Here is a 23248-nt window from a genome sequence, read left to right on the forward strand (position 1 = left end):
AATTGTAAATGTTTATTTACCAATATAATGACTCCCTTGCTCTTACTTGAGCCCGCACTAAAGAAAACGTCCACCCCATATCTTCCAAAATTTTTCAGCTTCCTGCGGGGAAAGATGCATTTCTTGAAGAAACACTATATCATATTTCTTACGTTTAAGAAAAGAAATAACCTTCCTTCTTTTTATGGGGTGCCCCAACCCAAACACATTTCATGTGGAGAGAGATAGTACACTCATATTAACATTTGGCATTTTGATATAATAGAAAAAATAAATTGTGTGCCAAAAACAAAATTATGAAGACCACATTTCAACATTAATGCAACAATAAAACCCCGATCTTCCCCCCCCAAAAAAAAAAAAACAGATAAAAGAAAAAACATGCGCATTAACCCCGCGCATGGAAGCACCAACCGTCATCAATCCCTCAAAACTCAAAGAGTCCATGTACGCCTATGAGAGCCCCCACGACAACTTTGCCATTGGATTGCTCAATTTTGCTTCACAAATTTGTAAGGCAAAATTACATAACATCAAATATTTTGTAAAACAAACCCCAACCAATAGGCAGAATAAACACAGAGAATGTGTAGATTCAGTCACAGAACTGTCTCAAAAGTGTGTTCCTTCACAAAACAAATTCCAGCCGATATAAAGCCGTTCAGTTTCCTCGGTCAGACAAACGAATCTTCAGTGAGCCAGCTGATGAGTGCAGCAGATGACATAATCATTCCAATGTCCCACGAAAATACTCCACAAATCATACTCCAGCCAACAGGAGGCATAAGCACAAGGAACTGACAAATTCATCCATAACTGTCCCGAAGTAGTGTTGTTTAACAAAACAAGCTCCAACCGCTAGGCGGAACCAGCACAAAAGCAAACGAAACACGCATCCCGGTTCCTCGGATGGTCAAGAGTCAATTCACTCGGAGGCCGCATAAAAGTATATCCCATGACTTACACAGTCCATCAACTTTAAAAAAGACATCCTTTGTGTGGGCATGTAGACATTTTGCGGTCATCCGTAGTGTCTATTCTCAATCTGGCCGGGAACTTCACTGTAAAAATGATCTTCCGTCAATGCAAACGTTTCTTTAAGGAAAAGTGTTAATCCACAAAACAAAACAAACTCCAGCCGCTCGGCGGAGCCAACGCAAAAAGAAACAAAAATGGTGCCCAGCTTCCTCCGAAAGCCAGAGTATGTACAATGAGTCAATCCACTCAAAAGAGAAACACCCAATGGTTACTCACCCATTGTTTCTATAAAAGACTGCCTGATTGGGACATGTAAATACTTTGCAGCCATCCTTGGTGTTTATTCTTAGTTTGGCAGGGAACATCAGAGCAAAAGTTATCTTCCGCTGATGTAAGAGTTTCTTGCATTCCTTGAACTGATCGCATTTCACTCTTGTCGAGTTTGCAAAGTCCGGAAACAAGAAAATATTGTGATTCTTCCAAGAAAGCTTTCCTTTGCTCCTCACCTGGCGCAACACGAGATCTTTATCGGATGATCTCAAAAATCTGGCCAGAATCGATTGGGGCCTTTCTCCCTCAGCGGATCTGTGACCCGGGACTCTGTGAGCTCCCTCAACCTCCAGTTTATGGCCTGTTATGTTGAGCAGACTCGTGAAAAGCTCGTCTAGGAATTTCACCATATCTCTGCCCTCCTCATGCTCAGGAATTCCCACAATTCGAACGTTATTCCTGCGGCTTCTATTCTCAAAATCTTCAAGCTTTTCAAGAACACGTTCCAAATCAACTTTGGTCGTGGACGGATTAGCGGCTAATTCCCTCTCTGATGACTCCAAATAATTGATTCGTCTCTCAACATCTGTCACTCATGACTAACTCAGAGAATTTTTTTTTCCATCGCCGTAATCGATCGACGTATTACAGCGAGATCCTCCAGGTCCGCAAGTACCTTCGTCAACATCACTGACATGTTGGACAGTTGACGCTGGATTTCTTCTCCCGCTGCGCCATCCAAATCGAGTCCCCGGTCTGCAGGCCTGTCTGGGCTTTCATCTTGAACCCGTAAGTGTCTTTTAATGTCTCCAGAGCCCGATGATTTTGACTTCTCTGCCATGTTTACCGCAAACAGCAAATGTGTAACTGGGTGTATGAAAATAATTAAAAAAATTAGCAAAGTGCGCAGAGCTGTCTCCCACACGTCTCTCACATTAAAATGTATATGCTTTTAATAGGAAAATTAAACAAACAAAAAGTTATTATGTAAATTGTTGCACAAAAGTGTTTATCATCAAAATTATTAAATGCTATCTACATTCTAACACATATTTTACGTTTTAAAGTCTGCATGTAATCAAAATAGGCCCTATTTACTTTGTTAGTGCACATTACTAGTCTTGTGGTGAACAAATTATCCATGCAAGTTAATCCACAGAAAAAAAAAAATAGTTTGTCTTTGTAATCTTCAATCAAAATCTGAAAATTAGCTTCACCTCTGGAATGACATTCCTTCTCTGATGACATCAGTTTGACGGCTTGGGCAGAACATCCTTTAACCACTCCTCTCTAACCGCCAGTCTGCTTTGAGCTTTGACAGTGAGTAAAAAATACGCATAACAAACAGAGGTGGCGAGGAGGTGCGTTTTATGTTGTGGCTCTTCCAAAACCCTTTTCCCAATCCCCTAAATACCATGGTTGCATGCCCGATGGCTTGATTATTTGCATTTCGAAGAAGGAGGGATATTAGAGAGGTCGCAGTTGTGTTCAAAGCATTTCACCTGCGAATGCTTCAAAAATTGGACAGAACACAAAATGGGATTTGTACACCGTTGGTACCTCACAAAGTTTGATGGTAAGTGAAACTAGCTAGCAAGCTCATCAGAAACAGTTTTCGTCGCTAGCTGCGTTATCTGCCAGCTATATATTTAGACAGTTTTAGACAGTTTTACGTTAAATACGTAACGAAACTGAAGTCAGTCACAACTTCTGTTACATGCTGACTTTAAGTTTAATTGTGCAAAATTAAATAAAGATATATTAGTTTGTTTTGGAAAATCAATTTATGTGTATGTAGCAGACATTCGTATTTGGGTTAAAAGGAGGAAGCGGGACACGGCGATTCCAACTCAGGAATGTCACTTTTTATTAACAGAAAATAAACACATTCGCTTAAAGCGCAACGGTCAAGCTTCAATTCAAACACACAAACAGCTTCTCAGCTGGGCTCTCTCTGCCTTTTGGTGGACTGGGCCATCTTTTATCTCCCCCGACTCTCACTGTGAACATGGATATGGTAATTCATCTCAGGTGGATGTCCTTACCGCTCTCCCTCTCCCCAGATGGGTGCTTGACCACGCCCTCACCTCCACAGTGTAATACATTTATTTTTAGTGTTGGTAGCAAAGAGGTTGTTAGAGTGTGTGTGTGTGTGTGTACAGGTTTCATTATATTTGTGAGTGCCAAATTTTTGAAAATGTCCTCACTAATATAGGGAAACTGGTTAAAAACCCACTAGTGAGGACATTTTAGGTGGTCCTCACTAGTAAAAAAAAAGGCTAATAAATCGGCCAAATCATGTTTAGCTTTAAATCTACTGATGTGCACAGTTTTCTGTGAGGATTAGGTTTTATTAAGGTAAATCAGTAGTAAAACTTGAGAGCTTGCATATTTTGATTTGAGTATCTGGGTCCTGGGTAGCTCAGCGAATATTGACGCTGACTACCACCCCTGGAGTTGTGAGTTCGAATCCAGGGCGTGCTGAGTGACTCCAGCCAGGTCTCCTAAGCAACCAAATTGGGCCCGGTTGCTAGGGAAGGTAGAGTCACATGGGGTAACCTCCTCATGGTCGCTATAATATGTGGTTCTCGCTCTCAGTGGAGCGCGTGGTGAGTTGTGCATGGATGCCACGGAGAATAGAAGATTTGAAGTTGCAGTGCCAGATTTGAGAGGTTTTAAGCACCAATTTGTGGTTGTACTGTGAAAATAAATTAAAGTACAAAAGTTAATGTGTAATACAAGTGTGTGTCTGTAGTTGTATTTATGTGAATGTCATTTTACACATTTGTGACTACTTGTCTGTGTAAAAGATGAGGCGAGGAGCAGTTTTTCCTTCTTAAGGTGAAGCTTTATTTTCCCCTCTTGGCGACACCACTTTACAGTTTACCTTTACACACTAAACTGACACTAACACACATTGCTTTCATAAGTAAACTTCCACTACTAGAAAATCCTTGCTCTGGCTCGGCTCTGTCGTATCCAGTCTCTCTCTCGACTGAGTGTTGTGTCGCTCTATTTATGCCGCTCTCCCCGTGCTCACTGAAATTAGAGACAGGTGTTAGACATAATTTAGCTCAGGTGTAAGCGCCCTTACTGCTTTCTCTCTCCGGAGAGATGCTTGACCACGCCCCCGCTGCCACAGTCTGCAATTGTGAATTCAAAACACAAGCTTTGAATTATTGTCTGTGAGTGCAGATTGCAACATTCAACTTCAAATTTGTATTTAACAAGTTTTCACATCGGGGCTGTAAGTGTAAGTTTCAACTTACGAGTACAAATATTTATTGCACAAGTTCTCAAATCCAAATATGCAAGATCTCGAGTTTTGCTATTGATTTACCTTCAGAGGTTTAGGGGTAGGGTTAGGGTTGGGGAATAAAAAATATCATTAGCCTGCTATGAAATCAGTGGAAGTCTATGTTCACTTACATAGTAAAACAAACCTCTCTCTGTGTGTGTGTGGGGGTGTTTTGGGTGGTTTGCGAGGACAGTTTTTTAGATCACAAACTGGTAATTACAAGGGTATTATGCTATAAATGTGGTTTATGAGGACATTTCTAATGTCCCCATAATTCAAATCACTTAAAAACATACTAAACTATGTCTTTTTTTTTTTTTTTTTTTTAATGCAGTAAGTTTTCTTGTGAGTGTTAGGTTTAGGGGTAGGGTTAGGGGATATAATCTATAGTTCGTACTGTATAAAAATAATTATGTCTATGGAGAGTCCACATAAGGATAGCCACACCAACATGTGTGTGTATGTGTGTGTGTGTGTGTGTGCTTGTGTGTGTAAATGCTTTTAGCTTTCAGGAAAGGTAGGAGACACAGCAGCATAAACGCACACAAAAGGATCAGGCCGTGTCCGAACACTACAACAACAGCTTTGTCAACATGACCCCCCACAGAGGAATTTCAATTTTATATATCTAATTATCCCTGTCAGACAAAAGAAGCCACAAAAAGCCACCTTTTGTTCTGGTGTCCCATCCCCTGTGTCTCACTCTCAATTAATTTCTGTGTACGAACATGGCTAATTGTTCTACCGCATTTGCAATATGGCATAAATGGTAATTTTGGGGAGCACTGTAAGGAACTTTGTATGAGGGCTTTCACACATCAAGTTATGATATTTGAACACAGTGGGCTGCACATAATTCAGGTGATGGTACTAATGCGGTTATGAAATCATGCACAATCATTTCTGGCTTTTCACAGCACAGTTTTATAGCTCTTACAATAGCAAACACTATCTCAGTCTCTTTTGTAGAGGATGGCCTTATTCTCTCACATCAGTCATTAAAATTGCTACTTTGTTTAGAGTGTCAATATTAGAATCATATTTACAGGGAGAAAAATACAAGCAGTGTTTTAGATGTGTTCCTACAGCTTTGTCTTATGGGTCCTTTATCTGAAAACTCCATACTATGAAAGTGTGAATGAAATGCTCTTCAGAAGTATTATTGTCCAGCATTTTTATTAAAAGATTTTAAAGTGCTTTTTTTCTGTCAAAGTAATTTAGTGCTAACAGTTCAAAATGCAAAAGTCAAAGATCTAATGGTAGGTAAGAGTGAATGGTGAGAAATTCCAGCTATTTTTAAATTCCAGCTCACAGGTATGCCATGAGTCTTACAAAGTCCATTTACAGCTGGTATTAACATCTGTCTCAGGAGATCCAACAGTGAAGGACCCCCTGTTCACGTAATATCAACCACTGTAGGATGTGTTGGGGTGAAAACATGACAAAATAAAGGTTGTTAGCTTTGCCAGCTAGTTACTTCTTTATGATTAGAACATGGATCTTTGTGGCTGGACCGCCAGTGATTGAAGGTGCCTCATCTCTGTTTGAGACCCTCCCCAAGAAAACTCTAATTACAAGTGGTCACTGGAGATGCATTTGAAGCCCATATTAATACCAGGTATCTGTCTTGGCTGAGCATTTGTAATCAGATCTACCAAGACGGATGTTGATATACAACCCCAATTCCAAAAAAGTTGGGACAGTATGATAAATGCCAATAAAGACAAAAAGGAGAGATTTGTCAATTACATTCCCCCTTTGCTTTATTGAAAGCACTACAACTACACATTATATGATGTTTTACTGTGTGAATTTCATTGTTTTCTTTTTTAAATGTACAGTAATTTCAAAGTTGATACAGGGGCAGTTTAAGACTAATAACAATTTGAAATAACAAGGCGATGTGAAACAGGAGATGTTTCACGAGGCAATCGTGTCATAGTATATAAGGAGCCTCCAAAAACAGCCTAGTCCTTCAAGAGCAAGGATCATTCGAGACTTCTCAATTTGCCAACAGATCCTTCAGCAAATAATCGAGCACTTTAGGAACAATGTTAACAATGTTCCCCAAAGACAAATTGAAAGGATTTGGGGCATTTCACCCTCTACAGTGCACAATACATTTAAAAGATTCCAGGAATCTGGTAAAATCTTGGTGTGTAAAGGGCAAGACGAAAACCACTTCTGAATGTGCGTGATGTCCGATCCCTCAGACGTTACTGTCTTAAAAATCGTCATTCATCTGTAATGGATCTCATGAACATGGGCTTGGAATTACTTTAATAAACCTTTGTCGGCCAACACCACTCACCGCTGCATCCACAAAAGACTTTACTATGCAAAGCATAAGCAATACATCAACACTGTACAGAAGTGCTACCGACTTCTCTGGGCTCGGTCTCATCTTAGATGTAAAGTAGGACAGTGGAACCATGTTTTTTGGTCCAATGAGTCCACATTTCAAATAGTTTTTGAAAAACACAGCCGTCGTGTTCTTTTTTGGACATCAGGTCCAAAAGCCAGTATCTGTATGAGCCAAGGATGTGTCAGTGGCATGGGTAACTCACACATCTGTGAGGGTACTATTAATTCAGACAGATATGTAAAAATTTTGGAGCAACATATTCTGCCATCCAGCAATGTCTTTTCCTGGGACATCCCTGCATTTTCCAGCAGCACAACTTCAAAGCACATACTGCCCGGATTATAAGTGCATGGCTATGTAAGCAGAGAGTGTGGGTGCTAGATTGGCCTGTCTGCAGTCCTGACCTGTCTCCAATTGAGAATGTGTGGCGCATTATGAAGCACACCATACGGCAATGACCCTGTACAATTGAGCTGCTGAAGACCTGCATAAATGATGAATGGGGGAAAATTCAACTTTCTAAACCTAACAAACTTGTGTCTTCAGTGCCAATATGCTTAATAAGTGTTATTAGAAGAAAGGGTGATGTTTCACAATGGTAAACACTCGACTGTCCCAACTCTTTTGAAGCATGTTGCAATCATCTGATTTGAAATTACTGTACATAAAAAAAAAATTAAAAAAATACATTCACATGGTAAAACTTAATACAATGTGTAGTTGTAGTGCTTTCAATATAGCAAAGGGGGAATATAATTTACAAATCATTTTTGTTTTTATTAGCATTTTTCTTACTGTCCCAACTTTTTTGGAATTGGGGTTGTAAAATATATGAAGCTCCTTTGGGGAAAACTTATCTGTCTTCTCTGTTGTGCCTCATTCATGCCACCAAACCCGGGCAGGAATGTCGAAGGCATGAGGGTAATGTTCCTGTTCTCTTTCTTGTATTGGAAGATTTACTCCACCAAATGGAACCCACACAATGCAAGTTAATGGTGATCAGAACTCCAGGTCATAAAAAAGGACATAAAAGCAGCATAAAAGTTTTCCTTAAGACTCCAGTGGTTTAATCCATATTTTCTGAAGCGATATGAAAGGTTTGGGTGAGAAACAGATCAATATTTAAGCCCTTTTTTATTGTAAATCTACACTTTCACTTCCACATTCTGGTGCGGTTAAATTATTTAGCCTTTTTTAAAGAGACTTTTACTTTCACACTCATCCACCTACTGGTTGGAGCTGGTCAAAAGTGGAGATTTATAGTAAACTAAACTTAAATATTGATCTGTTTCTCACCCAAACCTTTCATATCGCTTCTGAAGACATGGATTTAACCACTGGAGTCTGGCTTACTTTTATGGTGCCTTTATGTAATTTTTAGACCTACTGAGTTCTGGTCACCATTCATTTACATTGAATGGACCAACAGAGTTAAGATATTCTTCTAAAAATCTTTGTTTGTGTTCAGCAGAAGAAAGTCATACACATCTGGGAAGGTATGTGGGTGAGTAAATAATGAGAGAATTTTAATTTTTGGGTGAACTATCCCTTTAATGCCCACTGACCCTAACCCACCAGAGCCGTGGGTTTTGCAGGCTGTTCGCTTCATCAAGTGTTGTAATTTATATGACCTATGTAACATCTCAAGGCAGCTAGCAGATGACTGAAGCGATCATTATGCTGGCCCACTCTCACTCTCTAGTGGGGCATCTAGGGAATCAGAACACGATGTGACAGATTCTATACAAATTACAGTTTCCCTCAAAGATGTGAGGTCTGCCAGCTCACTGCCTCCCATCCCACTCATTCAGTACCCGTGATCAAGGTGCCCTTCGAACTCAATGTCATGGAAATTGTGGGGCTGCTGCCTAAGTATATACCCCTTAGTAAAGCCATCTCAAACAACATAGCCAGGGAACTGATTATGCTGGTAAGTAGAGTGAGCATTCCAAAGGAAATTCTTACTGACCATGGTTCTCCATTTTTTGTAGATTGATGGCAGACCTGTGCAAGCTTCTGCGCATTTACCATCTATGTACACAAACCAGAAAGGTTTGACCAAACCGTCCAGCGAATGCTTCACCAGGTCATAGCTGAGAATTGGTGTGACTACGACCTCATGATCCTGTATGTTCTGTTCAGCATCCAAGAGGTTCCCTAAGCTTCAGTTGGCTTTTCCTCTAGCAATGGAGGCATGGGAGCAGCAACCATCCCCTATTGCTCCCTCATTGGGCATGTGCAGGACGGTGTGAACAAATCATGCCCCTTGTCAAGGAACACGACCTAGAGCCCAGTGCACCCAGAAGGGAGTGTATAACAGACCGGCACAGGCTGCACAACATCTCTACACCTCCAGGAGTCATCATCAGGCCCTACCATGTTCCTGAGGCTCGCCGATAGGTGAAGATTCAAAGTAGGTTCAAAGTAGGAGGTTCAAAAGATGTTTAAGCTCAGCATTATTGAGGAGTCTTGTAACCTCTGGTCCAGCCCCATTTTCCTGTTCTGAAAAGAACAACTTGATAAAACTCAACTGTCTCTTTGTTTGATGGTTATCCCATGCCCTAGTGGATGAGCTGCCAGAACATCTTGTGAGGGATGGATTCATATCTATCCTGGACCTTACCAAAGGGTATTGGCAAGTCCCTCTGTCAGGCACCGCCAAAGATTAAACAGCATTCAGCACCCACAGTGACCACTGGCATTATCAGATCCTTCCCTTCTGGCTGCATGGGGCCCCCGCCACCTTGCAGTGAATGATGGATATAATTTTATGGCCTCATCGGTCCTATGCAGCCGCCTACATTAAAGATGTGGTCATTCACTCTGAGGTCTGGGAGGCAGGGGTGGGTAGTAACACTAATTTTACTCGCTAAAATTTACTTTTAAGTGTAAGTTTAATGGTCTCTACATTTTGGTCTTACTCAAGTAAATTTCAAATGGAAAAAAAAAAAAAAACAATATTTTTACTTTGTTACAGTACACTGGGTATCATTCCTTTCGCTACATGGTTTTAATTCAATGTGTTAATAAATGTGTAATTTATTAAGAGATTTTTGAATGGGAACAATGTAAACCAAATCACTTTTACAACACCAAAACTTTTAATCTGTGCTTTTGTGACTTGAGTCTTGCAGGGCAGCAGCAGCAAGCGTTCAAACACTTTCTTCACTACACATGGTGAAAATGAATTGTTACATTCTGCGATGCCTTCATTGCACACTAGGGGTGTTCACTCATCTCAAGATTTGGTTTGGTTCATGATACAGAGCTCAGGGTTCAGTTCAGTTTAAAATTCTTTAAACAAAGCCTGAATCAAGAACAGTTATTATTATTATTATTATTATTATTATTATTATTATTACTTTAAAGACACATGCAAAACATTTCAAATTTAGCACTGTTATTGTAACATCTGAGCGGTCTCCTGCCCACCAGAGGAAGCCCTCACCTGAATTCTGAACTGTCACTTCCTGCCACATCAGTTCCTGTAATGTCATTTCCTGTTTGCCTAGTATATAAGCCATGCATGCTCATTCCCATATTGCGAAGTATTGCTAGATCATCTGCTTTACCAAGCGTTTATATCATTGCCTTATTGTCTAGTGTTTTGACCTGTTTGTTTTGACTTCTCTTTTGGATCTCCCCTTTTGCCTGTTTGCCTGGTTGGACTGCTTTACTGTGTTTTTGACCTCACTGCCTGTTTTTCTGACACTGTGTTTGGATTTTGATGGACTGTTTGAATAAACATCCGCATATGGATTCTTCCGCCTCCTCATCATCACAGTTATTAAAGTACTATATGATCCATCCGAGATGCAATGGGATTAAAAATCACTCTAGAGCAGGGCAATGGTGACACCAAATAGAAATATTAGCTAATAATTAGCTTTGCTGAAAATATGGAATAATGTTTGATACATATGCTGCTTACACACTGTTCCTGATTACATGAATTTAAAATATTTTAAATTAAAGCTGTATTTTTATCAAATAATATTGTCTCTGATTAGCCTACATCTAAATATTATTTTCAAAAATACATATTTAATGGAAATCCAGTTAAACAATATCCCTACTTAAAACCCTACTTAAACGTACTAATGAAATCAAATCAGACATGAAATTTGACATAGTATAGCATCATTATACATATTCAGCATTATATATAGTAGCTTAATATGGCACTATCATTAATTTCAGGACTCACAACCTTCGGAATCAAGATGGTGCCGAGTATGGCTGCTGCGTTGCGAGCTCCGACACAACATAGCAATGTTTTGTTTGTTTTGTTTACAATTCTTATGTTTTTTGTCTTGGATGTTGTCTGCCTCATTGTCTACGACAGACAAACACTTTTGGACATTGGTTCAGCGATCTCACACCGAAAACCGGACTTCACATTCCTCAATACCGACCCGCTGTTTACAAACACGCCAGCGGAGCCCTTTGTCTGGGCAGCACGGCCGCGGAAACGCAAGAGGAAAAGGGGAAACAGAGCCGGCGTTCTCATCAGAGTAAGACGCCGCGCAAATCGACCCCCGCTACCCACTATTCTGCTGGCAAATGTTCAGTCTCTGGATAACAAGCTTTGCGAGCTGAAAGCGCAGATCTCTTTCCAACGAGAGACGAGGGACTGCTGCATTATCTGCCTAACAGAAACTTGGATGTCTGCGGAGATTCCAGACTCAGCCATTGAACCCGCGGGGTTCTCCATGCACCGAGCGGACAGAGCGAAAGACCTCTCAGGTAAAACTAGAGGAGGTGGTGTATGTTTTATGATCAACAAATCCTGGTGTGATCAGAGGAACGTACATTCCATCAAGTCTTTCTGTTCTCCTGATCTGGAATTTCTTATGCTTCTGTGTCGACCATTCTGGCTACCGAGGGAATTCACAGCGGTCATTATCACAGCTGTGTACATCCCGCCACAAGCCGACACAGACCGGGCACTCAAGGAACTGTATGGGATTATAAGTGAGCAGGAAACCGCGCACCCTGAGGCCGCGTTCATTGTGACCGGGGACTTTAATAAAGCCAGTTTAAAATCAGTCGCACCAAAATATCATCAGCACATTAGTTTCAACACACGAGGAGACCGGGTTTTGGATCATTGCTACTCTCCGTTCCGGGATGGCTACAAATCCCTCCCCCGCCCACCATTTGGCAAATCGGACCACTCTTCCATTCTGCTTCTGCCCGCTTACAGGCAGAAATTGAAACAGGAAGCACCCACCCTCAGAACGATCCAGTGCTGGTCGGACCAGTCAGACTCTACGCTACAGGACTGTTTTGATCACACGGACTGGGAGATGTTCCGGTCCGCCTCTGATGACGACATCGAGCTTTACGCTGATAGTGTAATGTGTTTCATCAGAACGTGCGTAGAGGAAGTGATTCCAACCAGAACTGTGCGAATCTATCCGAATCAGAAGCCGTGGATCAATAGCGATGTTCGCGCAGCACTTAATGTGCGGACCTCTGCTTTTAATTCCGGGAACACGGAGGAGCATAAACAAGCCAGTTATGCCCTCCGAAAAACTATCAAAACAGCAAAACGCCAGTACAGGAGCAAGATTGAAGGACAGTTTAACACCACCAACTCTAGAAGCATGTGGCAGGGAATTAACATCATCACGGACTTTAAAGGGAATAAAACTCCGCCATTAACACCGCTGCCTCTCTACCGGATGAGCTAAATACTTTTTATGCTCGTTTCGAGGGAAATAACACCGCCCTCGCGGAGAGAGCTCTCGCGGCTGAAGCTACAGAGGTTAGTTCACTCTCCGTCTCTGTAGCGGATGTAACCCGATCCTTCCGACGGGTGAATATCCGCAAAGCCGCGGGTCCAGACGGCATTCCGGACCGTGTCATCAGAGCGTGCGCGAACCAGCTGGCTGGTGTTTTTACGGACATTTTCAACCTTTCCCTCTCTTTGTCTGTGGTCCCCACATGCTTTAAAACATCCACCATTGTGCCTTTTCCAAAACAATCAAAAATAACTTGTTTAAATGACTGGCGTCCTGTTGCTCTGACCCCATCATCAGCAAATGTTTTGAGAGACTAATCAGAGATTACATCTGCTCTGTCTTGCCACTCAATCTTGACCCGCTGCAGTTTGCTTACCGCAACAACCGCTCCACTGATGATGCCATTGCATCTACAATACACACTGCTCTCTCCCACCTGGAAAAAAAGAACACTTATGTGAGAATGCTGTTTGTAGACTACAGCTCAGCATTCAACACCATAGTGCCCTCCAAGCTAGATGAGAAACTCCGGGCTCTGGGCTTAAACAGCTCGCTGTGTAGCTGGATCCTGGACTTCCTGTCAAGCAGACGCCAGGTGGTTAGAATAGGCAGCAACATCTCCTCATCACTGATCCTCAACACTGGAGCCCCACAGGGCTGTGTTCTCAGCCCACTACTGTATTCCTTGTACACACATGACTGTGTGGCAACACATAGCTCCAATGCCATCATTAAGTTTGCTGATGACACGACGGTGGTAGGTCTGATCACTGACAATGATGAAACAGCCTACAGAGAGGAGGTGCACACTCTGACACACTGGTGTCAGGAGCACAACCTCTCCCTCAACGTCAGTAAGACAAAGGAGCTTGTGGTGGACTTCAGAAGAAAAGACAGAGAACACAGTCCCATCACCATCAATGGAGCACCAGTGGAGAGAGTCAGCAGCTTCAAGTTCCTGGGTGTCCACATCTCTGAGGAACTCACATGGTCTGTCCACACTGAAGTCATTGTGAAGAAGGCTCATCAGCGCCTCTTCTTCCTGAGATGGCTGAGGAAGTTTGGAATGAACCGCCACATCCTCATACGGTTCTACACCTGCACTGTAGAGAGCATCCTGACTGGCTGTATCTCCGCCTGGTACGGCAATAGCACCGCCCACAACCGCAAAGCACTGCAAAGGGTGGTGCGAACTGCCAAACACATCATCGGAGGTGAGCTTCCCTCCCTCCAGGAAATATATACAAGGCGGTGTGTGAATAAAGCTCGGAGGATCATCAGAGACTCCAGCCACCCGAGCCATGGGCTGTTCTCACTGCTACCATCAGGTAGGCGGTATCGCAGCATCAGGACCCGCACCAGCCGACTCCATGATAGCTTCTTCCCCCAAGCAATCAGACTTCTGAACTCTTGATCTCTCATGATCAATATACATCAGCACTGCACTTTATTACTCTTACTCTTATATCTCACACCGGACTGTCATAAATTATATTATTATTATATTATGTCTCTCTTAACAACTGACTATCAACTGACAGCCTGAATGTCAATACAGTACAATACTGTACATTCTATATATATATATATATATATATATATATATATATATATATATATATATATATATCTTTTTTATATATATATATATTTTAATTTTTAATTTTTATTGAATAATGTGTACCTATATAGTAAAAAACAAAAAAAAACAAAAAACAAAAACAGCGTATTGTATACTGTACAGTGTATGTTATTATTTGTATATTGTTGAGTGTAATTATGTGTATAACAGATGTTTAAATTGTGTTGTGTTAATTTGATGTTATTGTAAATTGGTATATGTCTCATCACTGTCATGACTGCTATGTTGATTGGAACTGCACCCAAGAATTTCACACACCATTGCAATTGTGTATATGGCTGTGTGACAATAAAGTGATTTGATTTGATTGATTTGCAGCAAACCTGCACTGAACTAGTTGTCAGTCATGTAATTTAATGTGAGAGAGCCATGCTGCACTGTGCACATGCGTGTCTCGTGTGTTTCATAACTCACTGAGAGATATTATCTGCTTGTCATCCGAAGATTCAGCCGCTGTTTTCCACCGGCTGCTCACGGGCACAAGTGCTTTGCACGTGGTTAAAAAGCATTCAAAGCTACTGTCAGTTAATTATGATCTTTAGTTTAGTCACTGTCAGTATGGTTACAGCTGTTAGAATACGGGCTTAACTTCAGTTGTTCATTCATACAGACAGTATTCAAACTGCTACTGTAAACTGTTGTATTAACATGACATTTCAAAACTCACACCTGTAAGTAAATATGGTTGTCAATCCCAAAAACTGACTGTGTGAATTTAGCCTAATTTTCTCTCGTACATCAAAAATCAAAATCAAATCAAAATCAAATCCCTTTATTGTCACAACAGTGGGTGAAAGTCTTGGGTGTGGTTCCAAGCAACATAGCAGTATGAGAATTACAATAAACATCTGATTTACACATAACGCAGTTTACACATCTGTTACACAACACGACATACACCTAATAATATACAATATACAGTATACACATTGTATATTATTAGGTGTATATTGTGTTGTGTAACAGATGTTGTGTACATCAGACACATCAGATCCCTCTCAGCTAAAAAGGTGCTTCTCTCTCCCGTACCCTGTATTACATTCACTTTCAGTTCTCGCAGATTCAACTAGTAGTTGCATTTTAGAGCTCCTTGTATGCATTTAAGCGATTTTCATGTGTACGGCCTCGTTACATAGGCGTAGGATGTTGCGCGTATTGGATACAGAAGCTTGTAAAATAATAATAATAATTTTGAAAAAATCCAAACTCCACGATTCGTATCATCACATTTTTCAACCGCAATGTATTGTGCCACAATACATCGTTACACCCCTACTGCACACCAAAACAAACAGATATTTCAAAATTGCTGATCCAACTTAAGAAAAGCTATGGTGATAATGATAATGCAGTCTTGGGCCTCATGTACTCAAATAGGAGACAAATGCAGGCCTACATACAGTCATAAAGCCTGACTGCGCCTACAGGAACACTCAAAGCCTGATAACAACAACAGTGACAAAATCAAACAAAGGGAGTCCAAAACAGACTACAGATCCCATCAAGCCTTGCTCACTTTACACCTATGTGTGAAATTCTGAAGGATCAAACTCTCAACTCCTATTGGATGAAACGCACGACAGAACGTGTCCCTCAGCCATGACGTCATCAAGAGTATAAAACCTTGGAGATCCTTTTGGGCATTGCTTCCAGCGACAGTATTCGTCGCATCTAGTTGCAGCCCTGCTGCTCCCAGGTGTAGCCTCCCTGCCCAAGGAAGTAATGTACGTACCTGAACTTTGGCGATACAATCTCCTTCTCGCTGGACAAGCTGAGATTTCTCCGTGTTCCACTGAGCACGCTAACGGATTCTGAAGGAGCTTGCTTAGCAATCTGCGTCTCACCCATTTGCCTGCAGAAGTAAAGAAACCTAACCTAACGTGTCGACAAGTCTGTTCAGTTCCCCATGGTCATCAACAAGTCCGTCCAGCTCCCTGAGGCTGTCGACAAGCCTGTCCCGTTCCCCGTGGCAGTTGACAAGTCTGTCTAGTTCCCTGAGGCTGTCGGTGAGCCAGTCCAGTTCCTTGTGACCGTCAACAATTCTGTCCAGTCCCCTGTGACCGTCGATGATCCTGTCCAGTCCATAGCGGCCGTCGACCAGCCCTTTGCCCAGCCCAGTAGCCAGCACCTGTCAGACACCAGACACCAGTCTGTTGCTCAACCCAGTAACTAGCACCTGTCAGACACCAGACACCAGTCTATTGCTCAGCCCAGTAACCAGCACCCAGGAGACACCATTCATCAATCTGTTGCTACCAGTCTGTTCAGTCCCCAGCGGGTGATACTTACTTAGTCCTGTCCCCGGAGGTCGTTGACCAGTCTGTCTAGTCCTCTGTGGCCACTACTGACTTCACCAGCTGCTCAGCAGCTCAGACTTTGCCTTGGTCTTCTGGTTCCTCTCCGGCTCCGCCCTGGCATTCTGGTTCATCTAGGCCTCTGGACACTTCTCCGGCTCCGCCACGGCCTTCCGGTCCACCTACAGACTGACCCAGACCATCCCCCTGGTCACCCCCACCCACCCTCTCTGGTCTGTCATCTGTCCCTTGGCCTGGCCCATTCCTTTCCCCTGGTCTTCCCCACTCACACCCTCCTTGATCTGCTTTGTGACCTCCTGGTCCTCTGCCCAATCCCTGCAGCAGTCCACCAGTCCTGTCGTGTGTGGATGCCAAGAGGTGTCCGTTGGGGGGGGGGGGGATTTGTTTTATGTATGGCATTGCAAATAAAAACATTAGCCTAAGCCATGTGCTCTCCCAACTCCGCCTCCTCATTCCCTCTGGCCTCACCCCTAGTTTAGTCCTTGTTATGTTGATTGTCTGCACCTGTCCCTCATGTATGTTCCTCTATTTATTGTGCCTTCTTTCCTCTTGTGATTGTCGTATCGTTTTGTGAGTTTTTGTGAGATTTGTTAGTATTCTCGTCTGTCCTTGTTCCAGTCCTGTTCCTGTTTGCAGTCAGTTCTAGTTATTTGTTTATATTCTGGTTTATGTTTCATTTTGTTTTTCACTCCCTTGTGAGAGTTTTTGTGTTCCCTGTTTGTTTCAGTTGTTTTAATAAAAGTATTTTATTTGACTCATTCCTGCACTTGGGTCCTCTTTTCTGCTTACGTTTCCTGACAGACTGATCCCAACCAAGAATATCGATAAATGCTAATCCCAGTGTGTTATTTTCATTATCTATGTGAATGTTGAAATCACCAACAATTAAAGCTTTATTCACAGTAACTACTAAATCTGACAGAAAATATCAGCTTTACTAAGGAAGTCTGTGTAGGGCCCAGGGAGTCTACAAACTGTAGTAAGCGCAAAAGATGACAGAGATTTTTTATTTTGACATCAGATGATGTCACATTAACCCTCTGGGGTGGATGGACATGCCAGCGTGTCCTGCTGGATTTTTTCCTCATAACTTAAAATACTCCATCATTTTTGGGCATACAGATAAGTATAAGACATTATTAGAGACTATATAGGGTCTACTTTTATTTGTGTGCACTCACAATAACAACAAAACCTTGTGCTTTTGTAAAATAAAGAAAATAAACAGGGTGCGCTTTCAGCCGACTCTGTCTTCGCGAGCATCTTTCTGAAACACGTCACAAAAATGAACTGAAACTCTGCAAATATTTATCACACAAACATGAAACATACGTCTAAAGAAAGCTTAAAATGTCTACTTTTAAATAAAACAATTCAAATTTAAAACAAATATTCTCCTGCAATGTAATCTGTATGAAACAAAGCAATGTACAGTTTCTCCTGGCTCAGGTAATTATCCCTAATGAGATCACACCCACCAGCAGAGGCAATCAATACAAATGGTAAACGCCCCCAACAATGCCTTAAAAAGCATCAAGTTCTTTCACTTTTCTGCGCGTTTGGAAGATGGCACGCTACACAGGTGAGGAAGCTCTACAGATGGTTCTGGATAGTGATGAAGAGTTCACATTTTCCTCAGAAGAAGAGCGGAAATCCGACGATGAACGTTCGAAGAGCGAATTAATCCAGCCGAGGATACAATTTTGGATGAGTAAGTCATTTAGTTTTACTTACATATTAGTTGACATGCTATTTTATATAAACATGGACATATTTTACTAGTTGGACTATTTCCAGACTTGCCAGCCAGTATTCAGAGTACTGAAATTTGAAATATGTCCTAATAGGCAAGTTTTAGTTACATTTAAATGTTGTTTTGACTAAAGCAGGTATTTAAGTTGTATGCTGTATGATATAAATATGATATGTAATATGATATAAAAATAATATGAATATTTAGATTATATTTTAACCAGTGTTTATGTTGCTTCATTATCATCAACGAAGCTTGTGCTTGCAAATATCTGTTCGGGTGTAAATGTGTAAAATGTGCTGTAAATATGCCCATATTAGAAAATCAGCATATTAGAATGATTTCTGAAGGATCATGTGACACTGAAGATTGTAGTAATGATGCTGAAAATTCAGCTTTGATCACAGGAATAAATTGCATTTTACAATATATTCAAATAGAAAACAGTTATTTTAAATTGTAAAAATGTTTCACAATATCACTGTTTTTGCTGTATTTTGGATCAAATAAATGCAGCCTTGGTGAGCAGAAGAGACTTCTTTTAAAAACATTAAAAAACTCTTACATATCTAAAACTTTTAAACGGTAGTGTAGGTCTAAAGTTTTTAAGTAAAGTCTTTATGTAAAGAAAATATATAGTCAGATTACTTTTAACTTAAACTACAAACAATACATTCAATCATTAAGTCTCCTCACATTCATTCTCTCTCAGGGGAGGGGTCTTTGTCTCCTCAGGTGTAAATCACATCAATATTCATGATCATCCACGCCTCCTCGCATATGGCCTTTCTAACACTAAAAGTGTCTTACAAAAGTTAAATGACTATATTGTTTTGTATGAATGAGTGATTAGGATGGTTTTCACATCATTTTTGTAGCAAAAACTCTAGGCTGCAAGATCCAGTTCTCAAAATTCTTGTGAACAAATGTTTAGTATGTGTTATATGGCCTTATTTCAGTGACTTAACATTTTTGTTTTTTCAAAAACCACGCATAAACGTTATTTTTTCAAACATACAAACATGTACATACATGTTGCTCACATATTATTTTAGCCCAGTTTGTGCTGAATACAGTGTTATCAGACTTTAGCCATTAATATGTTTTTAAGCAACTGAAAAAAGCACAAATGTCAAGGCATGTCAAAACTTCTCCAGGGCACAAAACATCCTCAGACCCAGAGGGTTAAGTACCATCACTTTAAAAGAATTGAACTTATTTCATGACCTCTAAGTGACACATAGAATATTGCTTTAAATTGTAGCAATACCTCTTCCTCAACCCTTCAGGCAATCTGATGTTCAGTTGTCCTAACTTCAAAAAAAGTTTATCTTCAGTCTTTTTTTTTTTTTTTTTTTTTTTTATCTAGTTTAAAATCAATCATTATTTTTTCTAAATGACTTAAAGATTTTGTGTTTGGTAGTTCAGGGAACAGACATAGTCCCTATATGATATCTAGGTGATACGGTGGCTATGTGTTGTAGTTTATGTGACCTGTGTGACGTCTCAAGGTGGCTAGCAGATGGTTGGTTAAGCCAGTTTGTCTGCTTCCTGACCTGGTCCCCGGTTAGTCAAACACTAAGACTATGAGACAAATTACTAGAGAGGAGAGTGGCAACTTCCCTAGAGGGATGAAGTTCGTCTCTCTTTAGCAGGCCAGGTCTACCCTAAAAAACTTGTCCAATTGTCTACAAATCCTATGCTATTCTAAGGACTCCACTCAGACATCAAGCTATGTAGTAACACTTCAATAATGACGTGAGTATCAATGCTGTTATTCAGCATTAAAAAACAGGCTGGAGTCTCTTTCACTGTCAATTAAAATAGAATCTCCTTTAACCAGGGCGCTTTTAACAGGATTCTCAGTGGGTGCATCACTAACTGGGGAGAACCTGTTGGAAACTCTAAAAGGAATGGGAGAGTGCTGTCACTTTACTGTGCGAGTATGCCGGCAAATTGTCATCCAGTTGCTTGCTGCGGGGGCTTTACTGTTGAAACTGAAGTGTTTGTATTGACCTGTTTCAGTGACATCACTTTTCCCTGCAGCTGCCATATTTTTGACCATCAGTGGGAGGAAATAATGGCGGTGAATGGAAAAACACCCGTGAAACGAGATCAAGAAAAACATAAAAAATTGCTTTTGGTCCATGCCCAGTCCCGGGAAAGGTTCGTAAAGGTCTGAAGACTGCACAAATACTGGCAAATTGAACTTTCAAAGACATTTAAAGATATTTTATCCATGATTCAATTCCGTACGTCGGCAAGTCTGATGTGTGATCAGTGAGTACACACGTCACCATAAAAATCTCTCATTCAGAAGTTACAAATGTTTTTGTGATGTTTTCTGATCTGATTTAGTAACAGTATTTAAAAATGTCTGTGATGATCCTGTCTGCATGAATGTAGGAGCTGCTTTTAACTCTTGAAGGTTTTTGTCGCATCCCACAGCACAGCACATTGAAGATGTATGGAATATTGGTCACAAACATGGTGGCGCAGTCATACAGTGATGTCATATGAAACAGGTCAATTGCTCGCTGTACTACCCACATCCGAAACGATATCTAACGGCTTTTCTTTCTCACTGACCGGAAAAACAGATGCACCTGGTAAAATAGCAGATGTTAAAAAAGATTAAAATGCTGAAAATAGAAAAATAGATGATGTTAAGCAGGCTACAAACATAAAATCCAACAATGCGGCAGCAGCAACAGGAACAGGAAGTGATGTGTCACCCTTTAAGTCACCTCAACATCAGTAGCAGCAAATCTGAGGTATGTTACAGGTATGTTATTAACCCATCATGATAATTATAGTATAGCTTAGAATAATTCTGTATTTATGCTTTGTGTCTTACTTTCATTTAATTGATTATTATAAATCTAACACAACAGTTTGCCAGCTTTCTACCACCACTTTATGTACATGCACTGCAATGTTTGTAAACAATGGAACTATTTAAGGTGTGTATAGAGGTGCTTTAATGTGATATTTGCAGATGGCTGCTGCAGCACATATTGATTGTCAGGAATTAATGAAAATAAGTGGGACTTTATTTGATGCTGTCTGTGATGTAGTAAGATTGGATGACGTCATCGGAACTTGCCATACCTTGGCTTTTGGTGAATTGATGCCACTGCCAGAAAGTATGACTTTCTGTACTATATTTCAAATGTTCTGCAGCCATACAATAGCTTTGACATTAAACATTTTGGTCTGTTCCTTACACAATGTTGACGAATCTCATATGACTCATATGAGATTTGAGCGCTACAATGAAGAAAATTATAGAGTGAATAATGATTTTTTTGGTCTTTTCCTGACACAAAGTTATCGTATATGAGTAGGAATAGTTGGTGTGATGTGTGTGCAATTTTTTATTTATTTATTTTTTGTCGTTTTTGAAGCTTGACAAACATGGCCACTACTGTCATTGAGTGAAGATTCTTCATACATTGTGACAAAAGGAGAAAAATAAATTTTATTTGTGGGTGAACTATTCCTTGAAAGCACTGAACAAGAGTAAAGAAGAAGAATGGTGAGAAATAGAGTTACATTAGGCCGTTAGTATAATGCTCTCTCACTGATAAGAACTACAGGCAGCAACAGGTCAAAATATAATAAATAAAAACCTTTGAATGGTGCTACCGCAAAACCATAAAAAGGCACTTGAAGATGACACTGACAGTAAATAAATTAACATACTTTTATATTTGTCATATATACAGAAATTCTTTTGAGTGTGAAAAGTGAATCAACGCTGCATGTACGTGCTCTTATGAAACAGAGCTGAATTCAGCAAAGAGAAAGGGAAAAACTCTAAAGCATTCCTCTCAAAAGAGACATTTATTTAAAAAAAAGCTTTTATTGTCACAGAAAATCTATTGAGGATAAAGGGGACTATTAAAATCAAGAGTATTCTGTGGTCCAGGTGTTTATCTTCACTCAACGAGTGCTCTCATCAGCCTTGAATGTGGTTCTGTAACCTACAAATATGCCTTGCTTTGCTTTCATTTTAATGTAAAAAATGTAGTCAAATTTGTGTATGCTAAGGAGGCATCAAAAATCTGGCAGAGTTGCTGCACTACACAGACGAGAAAGAGTGCACAATTTTATAACCATCATTCCACTCTACATCCCTCAGCCTGCTGCTATGGTGTTCACCACTGAGAGAAGCACATTTCGTAATTTGTCGTCTTTGTCCTCGTTTTTGTGTTTAGCTTTCCCTGCAACTTCTACGCTTCACTTCTTTTCTTCTACAGTTTGTCTTTTCTCTGGTTTGGTAGACAGTCTGCTCAAAGCACCTGCTCAGGTAAAGCACTCAGATGTTTGTTTGAATGTGAGGGTGAATGTTTCATGACATTCTTTTGTTGTTTAACATAAACTATTCTGGGAAAAAATCAACAAAAGAGTCTTTTAGTCTGAAGTCATGGGATTCCTCTGGACTTCAAGTTTTCTCGTTATTAATGCTAAACTCTCTCCACATACACACTCACACACGTACATTAGCATATTTATGGCCAAGTGTGAAAAAACAACCAGTGAAAAGAGAGTAAGTTTTAAAGGGGTAAGAACAATTATTAGCATTCTGTGTACAAATAGGGCAGGACAAGGGCTGTTAAGTTTGAAATTAACATGTAAACAGTTGGGAAGCCCCCTCCCCCCTCACAAACACACACACTCCCCTGGCCCATTCAGGGCCCAGTATTCTTGATAAATATACATAAAGCCTGAGACAAAGGCCTAGTTGTTCTGTTAATGGGCGAGCTCTCTTAATGTAGACATATATTTCAAGGATTATATCAGCATTCAGTTGCAAATTTTGAGGTTTAATACATTGGTCCGAGCCATGAATAAGAGCATCCTTTGAGTGTTCCAGA

Source organism: Myxocyprinus asiaticus, chromosome 15, assembly GCF_019703515.2.
Source record: "Myxocyprinus asiaticus isolate MX2 ecotype Aquarium Trade chromosome 15, UBuf_Myxa_2, whole genome shotgun sequence".
NCBI classification, from domain to species: domain Eukaryota; kingdom Metazoa; phylum Chordata; class Actinopteri; order Cypriniformes; family Catostomidae; genus Myxocyprinus; species Myxocyprinus asiaticus.